This window comes from Lipotes vexillifer, unplaced genomic scaffold, assembly GCF_000442215.2.
Source record: "Lipotes vexillifer unplaced genomic scaffold, Lipotes_vexillifer_v1.1 scaffold961, whole genome shotgun sequence".
Taxonomy (NCBI): Eukaryota; Metazoa; Chordata; class Mammalia; order Artiodactyla; family Lipotidae; genus Lipotes; species Lipotes vexillifer.
In genome coordinates this window covers 816,372-827,021 of record NW_006776468.1, presented here as the reverse complement: position 1 = coordinate 827,021, position 10,650 = coordinate 816,372, and the positions used below count along the sequence as shown (strand labels likewise).

The following is a 10,650-nucleotide window of genomic DNA, read 5'->3' as shown; positions in this document are numbered from 1 at the left end:
GCTTTTGCCTACGCAAGTCCTTATTCAGCTATATCTTCACCAAGCCAAAAGCCGCGCCAGTAGAATCCATTTTCTGTTGCCTTTATCAATTACCAAGCGCTTATATGTTTGGCATTTTGATTGGCCCATTTTGTGTTTACTCTCCCGCCCTCTGAGAGGCTCCTGGGCTCGGGTTTTCCCCAGGTGTATTCCCTCCTCCTTGGTTCCGCCCTTGGTTCCGCCTTTCCCGCACACTGCTGCTTCTGTTTTTACTCCTACTTCCTTCCTATTGGTTCCCTTCGTCCTCCGGAGTTGGCGCTTTGGGCTGATGATTGGCTTTTCTGAACGCCCATTGTGTCCACCCTCATACCACGTGGCATTCCTAGTGCTAATTGGGCAATTTCACTAGCTCGTTTTTCCAGGATTAACGATTGATTGGCTGCTCTGAGGGAGGGCTTGAGAAGAGGGGCGTGACCGTTGAAACCCCGCCCCTAGCTTCCCTGCCCGCCCGGGCAGGAGTTTCAGTCGCTAGCGGACCAGCCCAGGGCGCTTCCAGCTGCGCTCTTTGGCTCGCCGGCCGGATCATTCTCCTGGCCTCGCCGAACAGGCGGGGGGAGCGGCCCCGGCTGCGGGGTCATGGCAGTAGCCTCCTCGTCCTCCGCCGCCGCTGGCCCAGCTGAGTCGCCGGCTTCTGCGCGAGGGAGCCCTACCGCCTCCGCAGGCTAATAGCCGCTGCCGCCTCCGAGCTGTGAGGGGTACTATGCTCCCTCTTTGCCTCTGCCTCCCCTTCCCGCCCGCGCAGGCATCCCTCTGGCTGCTCAGTCCCGCCTCAGGTAACGCCAAGAGAGCGCGTGGGGCACTAACCCAGGGCACCCCGGCCCGCGTGCGCGGCTGCCGCCCGCCTGGGCTTAGAAGCATTGGGGCTCCGGTCTTTTAGCACTGGCAAGACTCCTTCGCTTCCCGGAGCCTCCTCTCAGCGGCTGGGGACACTCCTCGACCCCTTCCCCTACTCTTTTCACTTCCCTCAGGGTCCCGGGACGGCTCCTCACCCCCGCCCCGCGCCTTCTCCCTCCCCACTTTAGAGGCCCGGAACCCGTAGAAGTTCCTTCGTATCTGGGACTTGGTCCCCGACTCCTTCAGGCTCTTTCCCCACTTCAGAGACTCAGGACTTCTTCATTTCCTCGGAGAACTCCCGTTTCGGAGACCTCCAGCTCCACCCTGTCAGCTCGCTCAGAGATCTGGATTCCCTCACTTTTCTCAAACGTAACACCCTCGAAAACACCCACTTCTACCCTCGAAAGATACTTCCCTCCTCTCAGACACTACTGACTCATTTTTTTCACTCCTCCCCTGTCATCCCTCCTCTCCGCATCTTTCCTTTTCCCTCCTCTGCCTTTTACCCTTAACTTTGAACACTCTGGACTAAGCCAGTATTCAGATTTAGCTAGAAGTGAAACCGGGTTTGTCGAATTTAAAAACCTTTCAATGTATCCCTCTGAAAAAAACTTTGCTAAATAATTTGGACTTTATTCTGTAGGTATGGGGAGCCATTGAAGCTTTTAAACAGGAGTTTGGTATGGTTGATTATCTCTGGTGAAAATATGGAGGAAGAATTCAAAGTGAAGAGCGTGGAGGCAGAAAGCCTAGGTAGGCAGGAAAGTAGTGTGCTAATCCAGGTCAGAGGGGAATAGTGGTAGGAAAATGAAGAGAATGGCATGCAGTTCCATGAGGTTTCAAAACAGAGTTGACTGTATGATTCCATTTATATGAAATGTCCAGAGTGGGCAAAACTATAGAAACAGAATGTAGATTAGTGATTGCCTATGGCTGGAGTTGGGGGTACACACATGCAACAAGACCTAGGAGCAGGGTCATGGGGTATATACACTTTAACTTCATAAGATAGCAGATTGTTTTCCAAAGTGGTTGCAGCAATTTACACTCCTATAGCAGAGTATGAATGTTATCACTGCTTCATATTCTTATTAGTATTTGGTAGTATCTGACATTTAAATTTCTACTAATTTAGGGGGTATAAAAGGTACTGTGGTCTTTATTTGCATTTCCCCAATTATTAATAATGTTGAATATCTTGTGTTTCCCAATTTGGTTTCTTCTGTGAATTGCTTGTTAAGTCTCTTGCCCATTTTTCTACTTTGTGGGGTTTTTTCTTACTAAGTTCTAAAAGTTTTTTTTAATATACTTTGAGTACAATTAGTTACAAAAATTCTCTTCTGATCTGTAACTTGTATTTTCACTTTTATGTCTTTTAATAAATAGTATTTATTATGAAAAAAATAGAGTTGAGAGAATTAGTGGGGGATTTCTAACTTGGCTGAGGGGATGGATTGGTAGTGTTAAGTGAAATAGGGAACATAAAGAAGCAATTTTGAGGGGAGGTAATGAATGTGGTTTTGGACAAGTTTAGTTTGAGGTGTTTTTTGGGTATCATTGTGGGTAGATGGAAATTTGGGTCTGAAAACTGGGAGAAAGTTTGGAACTGAATACATATATTTGAGGGTCAACAAAGAGTATATGGGGGATGTTTGACGCCTTAGTAGGGGATGGTAATACTGAAAGAAGAGAAGAAAAGGGCTGTGGACCAGAAGGAATATCATTGTTTGAAGGGTAATAGACACTGAAAAAGAGAGGTTAAAACAGTGGGACAAGAACTAGAACAGAATGGCATTATGATAGAAGCCAAAGGAAGAAAGGGTTTCAAGAAGGGAGAGGGCGACCATCAGTGTATGATGTGGTATATGACCAGTAGAATGAGAATTCGGAAGAAACCACTGAATTTAGTAATTGGGAGATCACTTGCTTTCTTTGAAAGACACTTTAGGTAGCGTGATGGTGGGAATGATGGCAGTAGTCAGATCATGATGGATTGAGGAGCAAATGTGAGACAGTAAAATTACTTTTTCAACAACTGTGGTTGTGAAGGAGAGCTGATAGTAGTGAAACACCTTTGTTGAGGTTATGCTATATGCCAGGAATCATAAAGATGCGTTATAGATCACAACAGCCTTGTTTATGTATCAGTATCCCTCTTTTACAGTTGGGAAGGCTATAGGCAAGAATTTGAAAAAGTCTGTCTAGCTCTGAAACCTGTGTTCTTTCCACTATGGCACATGTGTGTTTTTCTTTTTAGTATGGTAGGTTGAGGGGAAATTTTATTTAGGAGATATGTTGGGCATTTCATTCTTTGACACCAAAAGGATAGACATCCAGATGGATAATGATGTGGTAGGAGGCAAGGAAGGTGAGAGAGTTTAAAAGATGGTTTTATTTTGTTGATGTGATAAGTTATCTGTGGAGACGTCAATTATCTTTGGAGACTGAAGGAACTATGGTGAGTTTCTGGCTTGAGTATTATGGCCATGGAAATATTCAGTGGAAACTGAAAGAGGAATGGATTAAGGATTCTTTTTTTAATTAATTAATTAATTTTTATTTTTGGCTGCGTTGGGTCTTCATTGCTGCATGCGGGCTTTCTCTAGTTGTGGCGAGCGGGGACTACTCTTCATTCAGTGTGCAGGCTTCTCATTGCGGTGGCTTCTCATTGCGGAGCACAGGCTCTAGGTGTGCGGGCTCAGTAGTTGTGGCTTGCAGGCTCAGTAGTTGTGGTGCACAGGCTTAGTTGCTCTGTGGCATGTGAGATCTTCCCAGACCAGGGCTCGAACCTGTGTCTCCTGCATTGGCAGGCGTATTCTTAACCACTGCGCCACCAGGGAGGGAAGTCCCTGGATTAAGGATTAAATAAAAAAGATTACTGACACATTTAAGCCCAGTTCAAGTTAGAAATATATATTTGTAGTGGGGCCCAGGAGCATGCATTTTCCACTCCAGCAGCCTAAGAGCAAGAGGGCAAAAAAGATGATTGGGTTGATCCAGAATTGGAATTTACAAGAAAGAAAGGTAAAATGGAGAGTAATTTTACATTGCTAGTGATAGTGTGGGAGGTATGATGGTATGATGCACTTTGAGCATCAGAGCTGGGGCTGTGAGAAATAAAACCTTCATTGGGACTGGTGTACTTGGAGAATAAGGAGGCAGTCAGAAATGTGGTTGAAGACTAGGTTTTGTAAGAAAAACAGAATGAGAAAGCTGAGAGTTCAGTATAAATATAGTTTCAAGGTAAAACAAAAAACAGTGTAGGGACTTCCCTGGTGGCGCAGTGGTTAAGAATCCGCCCACCAATGCAGGGGACACTGGTTCGAGCCCTCGTCTGGGAATATCCCACATGCCGCGGAGCAACTAAGTCTGTGTGCCACAACTACTGAGCCTGCGCTCTAGAGCCCGTGAGCCACAACTACTGAAGCCTGCATGCCTAGAGCCCATGCTCCGCAACACAAGAAACCACCACAATGAGAAGACTGCGCACCACAATGGACTAGCCCCCACTCGCTGCAACTATAGAAAGCCCACGCACAGCAACAAAGACCCAACGCAGCCAAAATGAATGAATGAATGAATGAATGAACAAACAAATAAATAAGTAAATAAATAAACCAAAAAAACCAAACAAACCAGGGCTTCCCTGGTGCCGCAGTGGTTGAGAGTCGCCTGCCAATGCAGGGGACACGGGTTCGTGCCCTGATCCGGGAAGATCCCACATGCCACGGAGCGGCTGGGCCCGTGAGCCATGGCCGCTGAGCCTGCGCGTCCGGAGCGTGGGCTCCGCAACAGGAGAGGCCACAACAGTGAGAGGCCCGCATACCGCAAAAAAACAAAAACAAAAACAAACCAGAGTGTAACTGTCTCAGTGCTGTTGAAGGGGAATAGACGTATAGATTATTGAAGTAGTGGGAGGTTAAGGGGCTATAAAGGATATTGATATGTCATCAATATGGATGTCATAGTTGCCCACTATGAAGCGGGAAATGGAACAGAGAAGGTATTGGGTCCTATTTGTGGGGCTGCTCAGAACTAAGAGACCCAGAATTGAGTTGGACATTCCTTGGCACTTGTTCAAAAGCAGTACTAGGTGGTACAGATATTTGTGTGTGAATTAATGTCGAGATCCTCAAATGCTTGATGCCCTGGGTATATGATGTATTATTCTCTCAAACAGATGTCTATTTGGGATGGTCTGAAACACAGATCTTTTGTGATTTGGAATATGATAGGCCTGTTTAGCTCTGTTTAAAAGTGTATGTGCTGAGAAGCTAGACTAGGGAATCTCCAACCCAGTATCCCCAATGACATTTTGTACTTACGTTATTTGTAAAAAGTAAATTACACATTTACATATTTACATGTACTCATACCCTGGCTTATTTAGAGTAGAAAGCTGACTTGCCTTAATGATTTTTTCTCTATGTGAAAGTGTTTCTAAATATAATCTTCGTGTCGTACATTTCATCTTTTCTGCAAAATGAATGTTGTTTTTGAATTTGAAATCTATGATAAGGGCTTTTATGAGAATTTTGTCTCCTTCTGGTAAATGAAGCCCAAGTATTACATTGTATAGTGTGGGTGATGGTGAATGTTTTGGGCCAACAATGAATATTATACTGTTTTCCAAGTCATCATATGGAGATGACTTCAGTGTAGTCTCACTGGTGTTATTTCTGCTGAGCACTCGGAGTGGTTGTTTCAGAGAAAGGCTTACTTGTGATAATTTTTAAATCTTACATTCCTGAAAATTTCAGAAGGGCAGTGTGATATAAGGAAAAAAATGGAAGTCCTAACTGTCATCAACCCTGTTATGATTAGCTATATGATTGTAGGCAAATTTTTTATCCTCTGAGCGTTAGGGTTTTTTTAATTTAATTTTTGAATAGGTAATACATTCAAATGGTTAAATAAGTAGTTGAATATTTATATATTTTATATAAACAGTGAAAGTCTCACTCCTATGCCTATTCCTCATCCACGCAGTTCCATGTCCCTTGCCCAACCACTTTTACTGGTTTCTTTACACTTTTTTAGACTTTCTTTAGGCAAACGCTTACAATTATGAATGTATTTTTCCTACTTTTCATGCAAAAGTTAGTCCATAGTCCCCACTGTTCTGCACCTTCAACCCATTACCCCCCAAATGCTTTTTCACTTAATGTATCTTGGAGATCTTTCCAGATCAGTACATAGAGAGTTTCTGCTTTTTTTCAAAAAATCTGCACAGTATTTCATTGAATGGATGTATCATAATTTTAACTAGTTCCTTATTGTTGTACATGTGTATTGCTTCTACTCTTTTGATATTATAAGCAATTCTGTAATGGAGACCCTTGAACATGTGTCATTTTACATGTGTGCAAGGATATTTGTGGGATAACTTTATAGAAAGTGGGATTTCTAAGTCAAAGGATATATGCATTTACAACTGTGAAATATGTTTCCAAATTGCTTCCCTTTGGGGTTGCTCCAAAATGTGCATTGCCTGTTCACGCACCAACATTAGCTGTATCATAGCTAATACTTACATGGTACTTACTGTGTACCAGATACTGTTCTAAGTGCTTTATATACATTGCTTCATTTTATCTTAATAACATCCTTTGAGGTAGGCACTGTTATTATCTCCGTTTTTCAGATTAATAATTTGAGGAATAGAGATTTTAAGTGATTTGCCCAAATCATACAGTTACTGTGGCAGACATTCAAACCAAGTATTCTGGCTTCAGGATTGGTGTTACTAAGATTATGTTTTACTGTTATCAAACTTGAATTTTTGCCAATCTGATAGAGAAAAATGATACCTCAGAGTAGTTTTAAGTTTTAAAATATTACGTTAAGGTTAAGGATCTTTTTATATTGTTTGATCACTCATGTTTCCTTTTCTGTAAACTACGTGTTTAAATTCTTTACCTGTTTTTCTTTTGAGTCATAGGCCTCTTTCCTATTGATTTCTAAGTTTCTCTCTCTTTTTATATATGATATAAATATGTATATATATTTATTTATGTATTGATATATATGTATTTATATATATATATATCATATATACATGTAATAAGATAAATTTTTTTGTCTGGGTTATGTATTGCAAATATTTTCCCGTTTTGACATTTGTCTTCTGACTTCTTTTATTCCCATGCAGAACTTTTAGATTTTTATGTAGACAGACTTATCAATCTTGTCTTCTATGGCTTTTGGATTTTGAGTCATAGTTAGAAAGACCTTCTTCATCTCAATCATTAGTTTTTTAATCTATCTGGTGGGAACAGGAAAATAGAATTATTGTGAAGGTCAAAGTGCTTTGTGAACTATAAACTGTAAATCATTATACAGATGAAATATGGTGTTACTTATTAATTTGTCTTCTGAACAAATTGTATAGAGGTTGTCATCTCTTCTCCTGCATTAAATGGAATAGGATGACAAATTTTTGTTTTCTGCAGTGTGGGAAACTAGGGTGGTATTGATCTTGTGGTCAGTGTTTTTCTTGGACAATTTGCATGGGATCTTTTTCAAAAGTAGGCACAGTGGAAATCCTGATGTATTTTTGCATACTTTAGTCTTTGTTGTTCTTTGTATTAGGTATAATTGGAATCTGACTAAAAGTTCTCAAAAATTGTTTTGCTTTCACATAAGCTATGGTTGACAAATTTGCACATTATTTATTTTGCGTATTGTATTCTTACTGATTGGTAGGAATTTGTAATTTGGGAGGACCCCTCACTTTTGTGTGTGTGTGTGTGTGTGTAAGATTATAAAATTAATGCATGTTCATTAAGGAGGAATTGGGGAATAGAGATGATTTTCAATTATTCAGATCTCCCCAAGATTCAAAGAGTTAATAGCCAATGTTAACATTTTCAACTCTCAGGATTCTTTTTGTGTATGTGTTTGCATTGTCAACTCCCTAGGGTTTGGCATAGTGCCTGGCCCTTAGTAGGTGCTAAATAAATATTTGTTGACTGAGTGAATGAAAGAATGAATATGTTTTTACATAGGAAGTACGGAATCTCAATGTCTTATTTATTTTGATTTTTTTATCCACTGTAGATTTTGATTCATATAGTAGTATTAAAATTTGTATGCCATAATTCATTTGGAGGTAAGTTCAAGTCTAACCCTCACGGAGCTCAGAGTCCAGTGAAAGAGACAGATAAGCCACAATTAAAATACTGTGTGATAACTATCATAACAGAGCTTTGTGGAAGGCATTATCAAAACACAGAAAAAAGAGATTGAGGAGTCAGAGAACACTTCCCATATGAGATGATCACTGGAGAGCCATGTAGAAGAGGTCAAGAAGAACATGCCAGGGAGAAGGAATATTCCTTCTAGGTATTGAAGTGTGAGCGGGACTCTACAAGTAGTTCTCTATGTTTGGAGCAGATTGTGTCTGTGGGTAGAGGAATAGAGATAGGTGAGGCTGGAGATGTGGGCAGGGGCCAGATAAGAAAGAGCCTTTGTATCACACATAAAAAGTTCTCAAAAGTTTACTTATTTTGGAGAATAGATTGGGAGAGGTGTGAGAGTGAAGATAGGAAGACCAAGAAGGTGTTAACTGAGCACAACAGCTGGAATGAGATGAACATCACTTAAGCCAAGTTAGGAGGGGAAAGCTACACTTGAAAGGAGGGTTAAGTCTGGGGGCTAATGATTAGGCCAGTTTTAGTAGAGCAAAGTCTTTGAATGCCAAGCTAAGGAATTTTATATGCCACAAATGTCATTGAATTTTTTTTTAATTTAAAAATTTTAATTTTTGGCTGCGTTGGGCCTTCGTTGCTGCATGTGGGCTTTCTCTAGTTGTGGCGAGTGGGGCCGACTCTTTGTTGCGGTGTGCGGTCTCATTGTGGTGGCTTCTCTTGTTGCGGAGCACGGGCTCCAGGCGCACGGGCTTCAGTAGTTGTGGCACACGGGCTCAGTAGTTGTGGTGCACGGGCTTAGTTGCTCCGCAGCATGTGGGATATCCCCAGATGAGGGATCGAACCCGTGTCTCCTGCATTGGGAGGTGGATTCTTAATCACTGCACCACCAGGCAAGCCGCCATTGAATTTTGTTTTTAACTGTCATGTGTGTTATGTGAACTGTTACAGGTTGCAGTTTGCTTCCTTCCCACTAGGCTGAAATGATGTTGAAATCTTTTTTTTTTTTTTTGCGGTACGGGGGCCTCCCACTGCCGCGGCCCCCCCCCCCCCCCCCGGGGCCCTCGCCCCCCCCCCCGCCGATCGAGCTGAAGGTGGACGCCAGCAACCAGGTGTCGTGGAACAACAGCCCCGTGCGCCGCGGAGCACAGGCTCCGGACGTGCAGGCCCAGCGGCACGCAGGACCCTCCCAGACCGGGGCACGAACCCGCTTGCCCGCACCAGCAGGCGGACCCCCAACCACTGTGCCACTAGGGAAGCCCGATGTTGAAATCTTTCATGCTTATGAAATAGTAGAGATATTATCAAAGACAATTGTATTTAAACAGAAGTGAAATTTCAGACTGTAATATGACCCTTTATTTGAAAAGTATATATGTGTATATATATTAAAGAACTATGAAAATAGGCATTGTTTGAAAATACCTTTTATAATAGTTATGTACTCTTTCCTTTGGATTCTTAAGACCAGATAACCCTCTGGCATGGTAAGGCTCTGGTCTTGTTGAAGCTTTACAAGTATAAGGAAATTACATTAAAAGTCCTCTTAAAGCTTCATAGTTACATTAGAGAATACATTTTTAACTGGAATTAGAATTTTTTTCCTGAATTTAAATCAGAAAGAAAATATTTTAAGGAAGCAAACCCCTTTCAGAAAAAAGAAATGCCAGGGAGTATGCTGTAGTTAATATGAATTTGGTCGAATTACTACAGGTCAGCTTTTATATTCGTATTTCTGTATATTAATAATTAAATGCTTTAAGAGACTCATTTTCATTATACATTGATTGTGAAATTATGTTCAGTTTGCTATATTTATTGTCAATATAACATTACAGAAAGTTTAGAATAAGAGTAAAGAATAAGTCATACATTTTCTACCCAAAATAAGATTATCACTTTGGTATAATTCCTTTATTTTTTCCAGTGTATACTTTTATATAATTATAATCATTGATTATTCAATTTTTATATTTTTGCCCCTCCCTCTTTGCACTTAACATATAAATTTCATCTCATGTAGTCTAAGCTGTTGTAGTGGAAGGGATGAAAGGGTGATTTTTAGTTGTTCTAAGTTTTTTTTTTTTTTTTTTTGCAGTACGCGGGCCTCTCACTGCTGTGGCCTCTCCCACTGAGGAGCACAGGCTCCGGATGTGCAGGCCCAGCGGCCATGGCTCACGGGCCCAGCCGCTCTGTGGCATGTGGGATCTTACCGGACTGGGGCATGAACCCGTGTCCCCTGCATCGGTAGGTGGACTCTCAACCACTGTGCCACCAGGGAAGCCCTGTTCTAAGCTTTTAATCTTCATTTTTTAAACAAAAGTAATGCAAGATCATTGTAAAAAAACTGAGCAGAAATGTATTCCATAAAAAAATGAGTCTTGGGACTTCCCTGGTGGCACAGTGGTTAAGAATCCACCTGCCAATGCAGGGGACATGGGTTTGAGCCCTGGTCCAGAAAGATCCCACATGCTGGGGAGCAACTAAGCCCATGTGCCACAACTACTGAGCCTGTGCTCTAGAGCCTGCGAACCACAACTACTGAGTCCACATGCCATAGCTACTGAAGCCCGCATGCCTAGAGCCTGTGCTCCACAACAAAAGAAGCCACTGCAATGAGAAGCCCACG

General features: G+C 41.9%; 1 protein-coding gene across 2 annotated transcripts in view; it reads left to right on the top strand.

The window, feature by feature from the left end:
• Window positions 1–500: 500 nt before the first annotated feature.
• The window catches only part of TESK2 (testis associated actin remodelling kinase 2), a 133,285-nt gene continuing 123,135 nt past the window's right edge, over window positions 501–10,650 (top strand). Inside the window, exon 1 of one of the 2 annotated variants that reach the window (XM_007450358.1) lies at window positions 501–812. The gene's annotated coding sequence lies outside the window, so the exon portion shown is untranslated. The remainder of the gene's footprint in view (window positions 813–10,650) is intronic. The other variant, XM_007450360.1, reaches the window with a different exon arrangement.